The 12,967-nt window shown below is 43.7% G+C and overlaps 1 long non-coding RNA gene across 1 annotated transcript in view; it reads left to right on the plus strand.

Moving 5' to 3' along the window:
* The window catches only part of LOC138445962 (uncharacterized), a 76,972-nt gene extending 65,243 nt beyond the window's left edge, over positions 1–11,729 (plus strand). Inside the window, exons 3-4 of the long non-coding RNA XR_011259068.1 lie at positions 2,868–3,016; positions 11,615–11,729. This is a non-coding gene — a long non-coding RNA (uncharacterized lncRNA). The remainder of the gene's footprint in view (positions 1–2,867; positions 3,017–11,614) is intronic.
* Positions 11,730–12,967: the final 1,238 nt, after the last annotated feature.

Below are 12,967 nucleotides of genomic sequence, written 5' to 3' on the forward strand. Positions count from 1 at the left end.
TCCAGGGGGTCTTCCTGACCCAGGGATTGAACCTGGGTCTCCTGCATTGCAGGAGCATTCTTTACCATTTGAGCCACCAGGGAAGTCCCACGAAAAGAAATAGGAAAGTTTCCACTGAGACATTCTAATATAAAATAAAAATGAAAAAAAAAAAGTCCTGTCTGAGAAACAGCCGGAGACAATGTGGGAAGGGAAGCTGAGACATTCTGAGTGAAGAGGTGTGTTGCTACTCGCTCTGCCACATTACTGAGTCAGGGAAAAAAACCCTCCCTTCCCCTGTTTAAAAGTTAGAAGCTTATCTCTACCTGCTTCTTCAAAAACTGCTTTAAATACATCCGTTTTAGACATGCCCCATGCACATATTTGCTCCCAGAGATATGAGAAAGTACTAGAAAAAAATTCACAAGGTAATTTGAATCTGCAAAGAAAATGTTCGACTTCACTGGACACACACGCTCAGTCTCAGCCACCTCTCCATCTTGTTCCTGCCAGCTCCTTCCCCTCCTCTGCACAGCTGTCTGTCTCCCCGCCTTTGGTTTCTGCTCTTCATGACATTTTATTGTTTTGCTCTGGCTCTGTAGCTCACTGCCAGGGGCTTGTGAGACAAAGGCTGTCCTCTGCCTCCTCTGCTCAATAAATTTGTGTTGCTTCAATCCAAGAACCCACCTAAACCCACTCAGGCCCTTCCCTGGCTGCCATCACTCACAGGCCTAGTGGGTGCATGCTCTGAAGATACTTCTTACTAACCAAGGAGCCCAGAAATTGCCCTTGCTTCTTGGTTTCCCAACAAGAGCTTCAATCTCGCAAGTACTGATGTAGATGCTGAGCCAGACTCCCTTTGGGGCCCATCGGAAGGTGTGGTTCAGACCCAAGGAGAACAAGAGGCCCCATGAGTACCCTGTCCCTGGTTTAGCCATCACCATTGACAGAGCTCAGGGATGATGCTTGCCAAAGAGGATGAAAGTGAAAGTTGCTCAGTCCTGTCCAACTCTTTGTGACCCTGTGGACTATACAGTCCATGGAATTCTCTAGGCCAGAATACTGCAGTGGGTAGCCTTTCCCTTCTCCAGAGTATCTTCCCAATCCAGGGATCAAATCCAGGTCTCGTGCATTGTAGGCAGATTCTTTACCAGCTGAGCCACAAAGGAAGCCCAGGAATACTGGAGTGGGTAGCCTTTCTCTTCTCCAGTGGATCTTCCCAACCCAGGGATCAAACTGGGGTCTCCTGCATTGCAGGTGGATTCTTTACCAACTGAGCTATGAGGGAAGCCCAGGAGCATCCCATTAAAGGCTCATAATAAAATGATAAAATTTACAAAAATAATAACGACAGAACTGGGTTTAAGAAATACTATCCTGTTGCAGTTGCTTCCTTCAGCTTCTGTTACATCTCAGAAGGAAAAAAATTACAACAGAAAAGGACACACAAAATGTCCCTCACCAAGCTTCCCAGGTGGCGCTAGTGGCAAAGATCCTGCCTGCCAGTACAGGAGACTTAAGAGACTCGGGTTTGATCCCTGGCCTGGGAAGATTCCCCTGGAGGAGGGCATGGCAGTCCACTCCACTATTCTTGCCTGGAGAATCCCACGGAAAGAGGAGCCTGGTAGGCTACAGTCCATGGGGTCGCAAAGAGCTGGGTGTGATTGAAGCGACTTAGCACAAATTCCTGTAGAGGAATCGTACCTATGAAGGCTGACAAGGGAAACTTTAACTCCTTAAAGGATAAGCATGAAACAATGCCCCTAATTGTGGCTCTTAGATTTCTTTGCTGTATAAAGCATGTTGTTCTGCTGAGGCCATAGGCAAATATGCACCATAGAAACTCTCTCTCCTCCTGGCCACAGCCATGGCAGACACTGTTAAAGATCACCTACACTTTCTTGCTAATTCTCAATAGAGTACTTTAGGAGAAACTGATGAACATCGCCAAGGGAGGTGAAAGCTCTTTACCCTTCTGGCCTAGAGGAAGTACACACCCCCTAAAGGAGGAGACATGTCATCCCGAGAAGATGTAGGCCTTCATACAGGAATCTGGAATCTTAGAGGGTGGATTCAGACTCATCTTATCCACCATGGGGGGAGTTCCTGTTCCCCTTGCCCGGTGCATCTATCTTGAGGTCTAGCTGGGCTAGAGTGCACTAGGTGGGAAGGGAGAGGTGTGGGGTTATGCCAGAAGCTAGGCAGGGAGACCCTGGAGAGGAACACAAGCTGGAGATGGGTAAGTTACACTGTGTAAGCCAGATTCCTTAGTTGTAAGTAGCTTTCTGGGTCTGTTTTCTCTTTTGCTATCCTTGAACTGTGAGCCAAATTCATTCATTTATTCATTTAGTCAGTCATCTACCTATTCTCTCATTCATTTAACAGATATTTGTTGAGCATCAATCTCTGGCAGTCACTGAGCTATGATGTAGGTTATGGGGACGAATGACATACAGACAGACCAGGGAAGGCAGACTAGTGACAGCCAGGTATGCTTATTAATGCTCCAAGTGATCATTTACAATATTTGAGGGTGGAAATTGCTGATGCTACGGGATCACACAGCCAGGGAGCCTGGGTCCTCTGAAGTCTAAGTGTGCTGGTTAAGGGTGTCTGTTTTTCAATATGGTCTCATTGGATGGACTAAATAGAGAGTCACACTGTGGGCAGGGCTTGGGCAAGAAATTAAAGAGGCAGCTATTCCCTGGGAGTTGTGGCTGTGAGATCCAGCCACCTTATCCACATAAAGCTTCTTTTACTACCACCAGTCTTACAAGACTGGGTAAAATATTAACAGAGACTTGATTTTTATAGGATGTCATGAAAAGCTGCCATTGTGTCTTTGTATTCCTTCCCAGAGATAATTCTTAGAATTCTCCACTGTGCAGGCCTCCTGTCCTTCAGCCAAGCCTCCAGCGCATCCTTGCAACCACTTGGACCACCCTGAGGCCGCTCTTCTCACTGTTGACACCACCACCATTGTTCCTGACACTGAAGATAAGATGACCCAAGACCAGAAGGTCATCATGGTCAAGAGGTGAGTAGATAGTACTCAAGAGCAGAGAGGGTGGGGACTGGGGAAGAATTCCTTAATAGCTATTATAAGTGGAGACATCACAAGTTTGAACAAATGACCTGGGACAGGAAGAGGGAGGCGTCAGGCAGCAACAATGCCAAGAGTGGATGCCTGGGCAGCATAGGGCCATAAAAGAGGCTCAGAGAGGACTTAGGCAACAGATCAGAAAGGAAGATAATGAAGGAAGGCCAAGAATTCCATCTTGAGCATTCAGGAGTGTGGTGGGGGCTGGGGATGGTGATAGACTGGATCAGGGAAGTTGAAGCCTGGGATGTCCCTTTGTGTCCTTGGAATGACTCCCTGGGGGCTTTGCATGTAACCAAATATTAACACTCATTTACTAAATAAATACTCTCTGTCCTTGGACTGGCAGGGACTGGAGTGTCATGCCCCAACCCTTATCACAAAGACAGCTCAATCCCTCCCCCAAAGACTGTCATAATCCACAGCAAAATGTGCCCTGACAGCCTGGCAGGACGACCCTGGTGTACAGACACAGCAGCCAGCAGTCTTGGGTAGCTAGGACCCTAGGGCACCTGCTTCCTTTGTCTCCAAGCCAAGCACAGGAAAGCACAGAAAAAGGAGAGATTTTCTAACATTGAGGTAAGTATGAGCAGGGGGAAAGAAAAGTCCCAGAAACACAGATTAAATTGCAAATAATAGTAAAGCAATAAGCTGGCTGTTCAGTTCAGTTCAGTTCAGTCACTCAGTCGTGTCCAACTCTTTGCGACCCTGTGAATCACAGCACGCCAGGCCTCCCTGTCCATCACCAACTCCCAGAGTCTACTCAAACTCATGTCCATCGAGTCGGTGATGCCATTCAGCCATCTCATCCTCTGTCGTTCCCTTTTCCTCCTGCCCCCAATCCCTCCCAGCATCACGGTCTTTTCTAATGAGTCAACTCTTCCCATGAGGTGGCCAAAGTATCGGAGTTTCAGCTTTAGCATCAGTCCTTCCAATGAACACCCAGGACTGATCTCCTTTAGGATGGACTGATTGGATCTCCTTGCAGTCCAAGGGACTCTCAAGAGTCTTCTCCAACACCACAGTTCAAAGAAATCAATTCTTTGGCACTCAGCCTTCTTCACAGTCCAACTCTCGCATCCATACATGACCACAGGAAAAACCATAGCCTTGACTAGACGGACCTTTGTTGATAAAGTAATGTCTCTGCTTTTGAATATGCTATCTAGGTTGGTCATAACTTTCCTTCCAAGGAGTAAGCATCTTTTAATTTCATGGCTGCAGTCACCATCTTCAGTGATTTTGGAGCCCCCCCAAAATAAAAGAATGCTCAAACTACCACACAATGGCACTCATCTCACACGCTAGTAAATTAATGCTCAAAATTCTCTAAGCCAGGCTTTAGCAACACGTGAACCGTGAGCTTCCAGATGTTCAAGCTGGTTTTAGAAAAGGCAGAGGAACCAGAGATCAAATTAACAACATCCGCTGGATCATCAAAAAAGCAAGAGAGTTGCAGAAAAACATTCTATTCTATTTCTGCTTTACTGACTGTGCCAAAGCCTTTGACTGTGTGGATCACAATAAACTGTGGAAAATTCTGAGAGAGATGGGAATACCAAACCACCTGACCTGCCTCTTGAGAAATCTGTATGCAGGACATGGAATAACAGACTAGTTCCAAATAGGAAAAGGAGTACATCAAGGCTGTATATTGTCACTCTGCTTATGTAACTTCTATGCAGAGTACATCATGAGAAACGCTGGACTGGAAGAAACACAAGCTGGAGTCAAGATTGCTGGGAGAAATATCAATAACCTCAGATATGGAGGTGACACCACCCTTATGGCAGAAAGTGAAAAGGAACTAAAGAGCCTCTTGATGCAAGTGAAAGAGGAGAGTGAAAAAGTTGGCTTAAAGCTCAACATTCAGAAAACGAAGATCATGGCATCCGGTCCCATCACTTCATGGCAAATAGATGCAGAAACAGTGGAAGCTGGCTGAACTATGTTCAATTCAGTTCAATTCACCAAGTACCTATTGAGTGTCTCTGTGTGCCTGTCATTAACCAGCTTGCTTGAGAGGGAGGCCACAAGAAAAAAAATGAGCAGTTTGGCAGAGGTCAGGCATGCTGAAGAGAGGGCATCTTTTCAGGCATCAGTGCTCTGTGCTGTAGAGGCGGCTCTTGGCACTGTAGCCCCCCTGACAACTCACATGAGATTTCTCTTAAATACCTTCCAAAGCAGTTCCCCTAAGACCCCAGTCCATGCCCCCAGGCAGCCAGGAGTCTGTTCCATTTGATCCAAACCAAGCGACCCCTTTCTGAAGTTTTTATAGAGAAATAGAAGCGATCTGACTAGAGAATTTTAAAGATGAAAGCAGGGGTGAGGACAGAGAATGAATTTTGTGTGTGCTCAGTCATGTCCTACCCTTTGCAACCCCATGGACTGTAGTCCTCCAGGCTCCTCTGTCCATAGGATTTTCCAGGCAAGAACACTGGAGTGGGTTGCCATTTCCTACCCCAGGAGAATGAACTGGAGATGGAGGAAATGCAGACATAGGAGGCCAGTGAGCGGTAAAGGAATACTACAGGTTTACTGAATTGGTGGCTGTGAGTAGAGCAAAGGAACAGAAGAAATGAGGATGCAGAGGCTCTGTCAACCAATCAATTGTAGAAGATGAAAGGAAAGAGTCTGAGATGACCTTGGGCAAGTGGCTAAGGAGAGTCAGGGGCTCTGAGGAGAAGCATTTGAAGACAGAAGATGGTACATTCAGTGTTAGTGGTGCTGCGAGACTCCATCCTTCCGTTCCAGGATTCTTCCTATTGATTCACCATGTTCTCCAGGCTCAGTCCTCCAGCTCCCTTTTCATGGGGTTTCCAAAAGGGAAACTTCACAGGATCATTCCCTATGTCCAGCCTCATAGTGATTTCCATCACCTTCAGTGAAAGGCCACTGTCCACAGCACAGCCTACAAAGCCTTGGAACTGCGCTCTGCTTACAGATTAGTCTCATTCCTGCCATTCTTCCTCTGGGTCTCAACACTCCAGACATTCTGATATATTTGCATTTTTTCGAAGAAGCCAGTTTCATGCCTCAGTGCCTTTGTAACTGTAATACCTCGCCATGGAAGTTCTTTCCCTCCTTAATTGCCTGGTGAAAGCCTCACCATTTGTTCTTAAGAGGCTTAAAATTCAACAAAGCATTCCCAGTGGTCTTCCTCACCTTCCCAGAGGAGGTTTATTCAAAGAATGCAAGGCTGTTCAATCTTGAAAATCAATCATTGTGATCCATCATATTAATAGCTAAAGAAGAAAAACTACATGGTCTTATCAGTTGATGCAAAAATTTTTTACCGAAATTCAGCATGTATTCATGATAAAACTCTCAGAAGAAAATAAGAATAGAGGGCAACTTTCTCAGCTTGTTGAAAAGTATCTAGTCTCATATTACACGACTGAATGCCTTCTCTGCCAAGATTAAGAACAAGGTAGGGGATGTTTGTTTCCACTACTCTTACTCAATATAGTATTGGAAGTTCTAACTAAATGAATAGCCCAAAAAGGAATTAAAATGCATACAGACCAGAAAGGAAGATATAAAACTGTCCCTATTTGCAAATGACATGGTTGACTGTAGTAAATCCCATGGAATCTATAAATAAACAAACAAAAACAACCCAACTCCTAGAGCAAATCACTGAGTTCAGCAAAGTTGCAAGATATAAGACAAACATACAAAAATTGTATACATTTGTTTTCTATATGCACAATTGTATATAATAAGGTAATTGTATCTCTATACATCAATGAATAGGTGCACATCGAAGCTCAAAATACAATGCCACTTACAATTACTCAAAAAAAGAAAAAAAAGGGAAATACTTAAGTGTAAATCTAACAAAACATCTACAGAACTTCTATGCTAAAAACAACAAAACAATGTTGAAAGAAATCAAAAATCTAAATAGATGGAGACATAGTATGTTCATGGATTGGAAGGTTCAACATAATTAAGAGGTCAATTCTCCCAAATTTCTATGCAGGTTTAATGCAATTCTTATCAAAATCCCAGTAAGATTTTTTTTATAGATATAGATAAAATTATTCTAAAATTTATTTGGAAATGCAGATGAACTAAAATAGCTAAAATTGCACTGTAAAAGAATATAACAGAAGGAATCAGCCCACCTGATTTCAAGACAGAGCTGTGATATTTACAGAGAGAGAGAAACATGTAAATCAGTGGAATAGAATCGAGAATCCAGAAACAGAGTCACACAAATAGGCCCAACTAGTTTTTTACAAAATTACAAAAATAGTTCAATGGAAGAACGCTGTTTTTTTAATGAATCTCAACTTAAATCTGACATCTTATTAAAAAATTAACTTAAAAGGATCATGACCTTAAATGCAAAGTGTAAAACTATGAAACTTTCAGAAAAGAAAACCTCAGAAAGAATTTGGGGGATCCAAGGCTAAGCAAAGAATTCTTAGACTTGCCACCAATAGCATAACCAATAAAAAAAAATTGTTTCATCAAAATTTTAAAATTTGCTTTGCAAATATTCTGTTAGAGAATGAAAAGATAATTTTCAGACAGTGAGAAAATTTTTGCAAACCATTTTTCCAACGAAGGACTAGTATCTAAAATATGTAAAGATCTCTCAAAATTCAAAACTAAATGATAAAAGAAAAACAATCCAATTAGATTTGAGGGGAAAGGCATGAAGGGACTTTTTACTGAAGAGGATACATTTACATTTACATTCAAAGTCACTCAGTCGTGCCCAACTCTTTTCGACCCCATGGACTGTACAGTCCGTGGAATTCTCCAGGCCAGAATACTGGAGTGGGTGGCCTTTCCCTTCTCCAACTGAAGAGGATATAGAGATAGTAAATAACCCTGTGAAAGAGCCCCAACATCACTAGCCATTAGGGAGATGTAAATTAAAAGCACAATGAGTTATCACCATACATCTATCAGAAAATCTAAACAGTTGTGATGGCATTAAACTTGATCACTCATACATTGCTAGTGGAAAGGCAAAATTGTTTAGCTACTTTAGAAAATTTTGGCCATTCCTTAAATCAGGAGTTCCCAACCCACCATGGTCCATGGAAGCAGAGTGGTCCGAGGCCTGTTAGGAACCAGGCCACACAGCTTCATCTACCACTCCACATCACTGGCATTACCACTTGAACCATCCCCTTCACTCAGTCTGGGGAAAAATTGTCTTCCAGGAAACTGGTCCCTGGTGCCAAAAAGGTTGTACAATAAGCGTACAACCCAGAGTTTCAATCCTAGGTATTTATCACAGAGAAATGGAAACATGTTCAAACAAAAAGCTGTACACAAACGCTCAAAGCAGGTTTTCTGGTAGCAGCTCCAAACTGCAAACCACCAAAATAGTCTTTAACAGGTAAATGGCTAAACACACTGTGGTACATTCATAGAATACGTTGCAGTAAAAAAGACTGAAATTGGTACGCACAACAGCTTGGATAAATCTCCAAGGAATGATGCTAAGTGAAAAAAATCCAATTCCAAAATGTTGCACATTGTATTACTACATTCATACAACATTCTTGAAATGACAAAATTACAGGCATAGAGAACGGACTAGTGGCTGCAGAAAGTTAAAGATAAACCGAAGAAGGGGATGCAGGAGGCAAGGGGCACTGGCTGTAAGAGGCCTACAGGGGGCATCTTTGCAGTGATGGTGTTGCTCTGTGTCTTGACTGTCTCATTGTCTGTATTCTGGTTGTGATTTTGTACTATAAATTTTCACGATGTTACCCTTGGGAGAAACTGCGTAAACAGTACACAGCATCTCTCTGTACTGTTTCTTACAACATGAATTTACAACTATCTCAAAAGAAAAAATTAAACTAAAATAATAAAGCATAAACCACACCCCTTTGTCATCTCGCGGGTGAGAAGTTCAAGCACGGCACAGCTGGATCTTCTGCTCAGGTCTCACCAGGCTGAACCCAAGGTGCCAGCCAGAGGTTGTGGTCTCATCTGAGGTGTCACTGTCTTCTTCCCAGTTCCATCAGGAGTTGGCGGAACTAGTTTCTTGTGACTCTAAGATGGCTCTCCCATTTCCTGGGCTGACCAGGGACCATTCTTAGCTTTCTAGGGCCTTCCTGCTGCCTCTTGCAATGTAGCCCTTCCTTTATTCCCTCTCATGCTTGGAATCCCACTTCTGGAAGGGCTCAGATCCATTTAGGGCCTCACCTGATTAGGCCCCACCCAGATACTCTTCCTTTATAATAACTCCAAGTCAACTGATTAGTAGCCTAGCCGTGGGTGTGACAGGCCACCCTATTCACATCTCCTGCCTGTACTCAAGGTAAAGGAATTGCATGAGGCATGTACATTGCATGCTGTGTGCTAAGTCTCTTCAGTCGTGTCCAACTCTTTGTGACCCCATGCTCTGTAGCCCTCCAGGCTCCTCTGTCCATGGGATTCTCCAGGCAGGAAGAATCTGGAGTGGGTTGCCTCCAGGGACCTTCCCGACCCAGGGATCAAACCCGTGTCTCTTGTGTCTCCTGCACTGGCTGGCAGGTTCTTTACCACTAGCGCCACCTGGGAAGCCACATGTACACCGCAGGGCAGTCATCTTTGTACTATCCTAGATTTCTGCCCACCACAGACCATCTTGGCCCCAGTGGTCCCAGTGGGATAGGCTGAGGTCTTTGTTGGGACTGCATTGCAGTGCAATTCTCTTCTCTGCTCAGGCCTTCAGCCTTCATTCCCCATAGTCGATGATCCCTAGAGCACTTGCCTATCAATTTTCTGCTTATGGGTTGTTGTCTCCCCCCTCCCCCCAAGGAACCTGACTTAAGACAGTAGGTGCTGCTTTATCACTGAACTAGAGGACACGGAAGACAGATTGATAACATTTTAAAAAACCCTGAGCCAGCTGTATGTGAGATTCTACTTAAAAAGGATGCTGACAGAGCTGCGGGGGCTTATCCCTAGGCTGTCAAGTAAGGACCATCACATGGGTAATCACAACAACGAGCAAGTCACTCCATGGTCTGCCTCCAGATTAGCTTAGTTTGAAGTCAGCTCTCTTTTAACATCATCGCTATGGCATCATAGTTAATCCTACTCTGAGAGTTCACTCTGTTTCAAACTGTGCAAAACATTTCGCCAACCATCCAATGAACCCTTAGAGCAGAGTGGTTGAGAGTAACAGGGGTTAGACGACTCAGTGTTGAATGCCAGCTTCTCTGTTTGATAGCAGTGTGGCTCCAGTTAGTCAAGCTTTCTCAGCTCAGTTTCCTCGTCTATGAAACAGGGATGATATCTGTTTTATAGAATCACCCTTCATGTAGATCTCAACACATGCTTTGTACAGAGTAAGCATTCCATAAATGTCAGCAATTTTATAGCTTCGTTTCATTCTTATGAGAGCCCTGCAAGAGGGTTTGTAGCTGGATAATCTGAGGTTCACAGAGGTCAAGCAGCTTCCTAGTATCCAACAAATAGCCGAAGGGGGCCACAGGTTAGGTTTAAACCAGCATCCTTCCCTGGAGGCTCAGACAGTAAAGAATCCACCTGCAATGCGGGAGACCTGGGTTCAATCCCTGGGTTGGGAAGATTCCCCTGGAGGAGAGGATGGCAACCCACTCTGGTATTCTTGCCTGGAGAATCCCCATGGACAGAGGAGCCTGGCAGGCTACCGTCTGTGGGGTTGCAAAGAGACACAACTGAGTGACGAACTTTAAGAGCCAATAACACAGATACACCAGAGTTTATTCACAGAATGACCTGCATTAAAAGAACTTATATCCAAGTGCTCTTCAGAGAAGCCCTTGCTCCCCACAAGGAAGGATAACGAGCCCCAGGCCACGCATCCCTGACCAGTCCTCCACCTGAATGCCAGCCAGCTTCCTCAGTGGCTGCTGCCCAATCTCCTTCCCAGAACCGCAGTTTTTCCACTTCGTGTTAGAACTGTCCTGAGTTGATTTCCTGCCCAGACTGCTGATTCTGGGGTGACTTCATGGTGACTCGGGAAAGGGGATTGAGGTGGGGAGAAGGTCGAAGCTGTGGATAGGGATGTGCAAGAGAAACAGGAATCGCGCCCCTCCCTGGCCTCCAGTCCCTTTCCAGGGGCCTCTGGGGACAACAGTTCCAAGAGGGTAAGCCTGACATATTTCGAATGCGCAAATTCCACATCATCCTTTCTCCTTCTTCACTATTTAAACGAAACAAAAAGTCCAATGAGACACAGGCTTGCTCTGATTTAAAATTACACATCTATAGCTGCAAGGGAAAGAGTTCCTGGGAATAAATGGCTGTATCTAAGTATTCTGCCGAGTCTATTTTCTACCATTGAAAACCCCATTTAGCCACTTTGATGCGGGTTGAATAGGTGGGGCATCATTTTACCACCATTTGTGTAGCCGCACTTTGCAAATGTCAAGTCCAAGTCTGTGTATTTGGATAAAATGGGGTCAGCAGTCTCCTGGCAGGCTTTCTGTCTGGCAGAGAACACCTCACCGACCTTCTCTCCACTAGGAATTGCAGGACTTCTAGGAAAGCATCCAGTGAATAAGACTTCTGATTGCTTTCTCTCTTCAGGATAAATATCAGAGATCAGCCAGCAGAAGCTCCAGAGCCCACCTTAAGTGCAAACTCTGTGAAGACTTGGAGCATTTAAAGTAAAACAAACTAAAAATGATTCTATGTTTGGTCACTTCCGAATTATTCTCATACTTATGGTCTATCCAGGACTGCGTCTCATTTATTTCCTTCTCATCAGTTATGTATCTTTGGCCAACAAATCATCACCGGTAATTCCTTTTCCAAACGCATGGATGGGAAGCAATGAAACAGAAGAGGAAAATTGGTTTCTTGTGTGAGTTAAATTCAATTTTACAAACAAACTGGGCCTGTGCTAATGGCCAAGTATTCTGTTTGGGACTAGGGATAAAAGGACTGTGGATTATCATCAAGTGATGGGGAAAGACCAGTTGATTCTCAGTGATGAAAAGTTAGCCCAGATGGTATGAGAGACATGAGAGTCATTCAATTCTGCCTTGGTAGGGATAGGGAGGATCAGGGAGGGCTTTGTGGAGGAGGTGACAGCTATTCTAAATCGTGAAGATCGAGTAAGAGTTACCCAGGCAAATCAGTGAGAAGGTGATGAAGACATCACGCATGGTGAATGCTTCTGTAAAGGTTCTGAGGTGGTATATGGCATGAATTATATGCCATACAATTTAATTTCAAATACTTCAGCCTAGACAGAGAGATGCATGTGTTATTTTTAATCTACATTCTAGGAGCAATTTGTTAACATTCGAAGTACCCTGCTCAGGACTACACATTCCAGAGTTTTTATAAGTTTTGATAGATGCTAATTGGATGTCGCACTCCAGAGGTAACTTCTACCAGAGCTTCAGCCATCTTTTTTTCAATTCCAGCTTTACTGAGATATTTATAATATGTGTAAGTATAAGGTGTGCAGTGGGATGATTTAATACATGTATATACTACAAAATGATCACTACAATAAAGGTAATTAACACTTTCATCACCTCATATAATTATCTTTTTTTTTGTGGTGATGAAATTTTAAATCTACTCTATTAGCTTTCTTTTTTTTTGTTGTTAAACTTTTTTAATTTTAATTAGAGGTTAATTACTTTTCAAATATTTAATACAATGTCATTAATTATAGTCACCCTACTGTGCATTGTATCCCCCGAATTTATTCATCTTATTGCTGGTACCTTTGACCAACATCTCTTACCTCCCTCACCCCCAGCCCCTGGCAACCACCATTCTATTCTCTACTTTTAGGAGTTTGGCTTTTTTAGATTCCCAATATAACTGAAAACATCAAATATGTCTTTCTGTATCTGACTTACTTCACTTAGCATAATGTCCTCAAGATCTATTCATGTTGTTGCAAAGGCAAGAGTTCCTTCC

The sequence above is a fragment of the Ovis canadensis genome, chromosome 9 (genome assembly GCF_042477335.2).
Source record: "Ovis canadensis isolate MfBH-ARS-UI-01 breed Bighorn chromosome 9, ARS-UI_OviCan_v2, whole genome shotgun sequence".
NCBI classification, from domain to species: domain Eukaryota; kingdom Metazoa; phylum Chordata; class Mammalia; order Artiodactyla; family Bovidae; genus Ovis; species Ovis canadensis.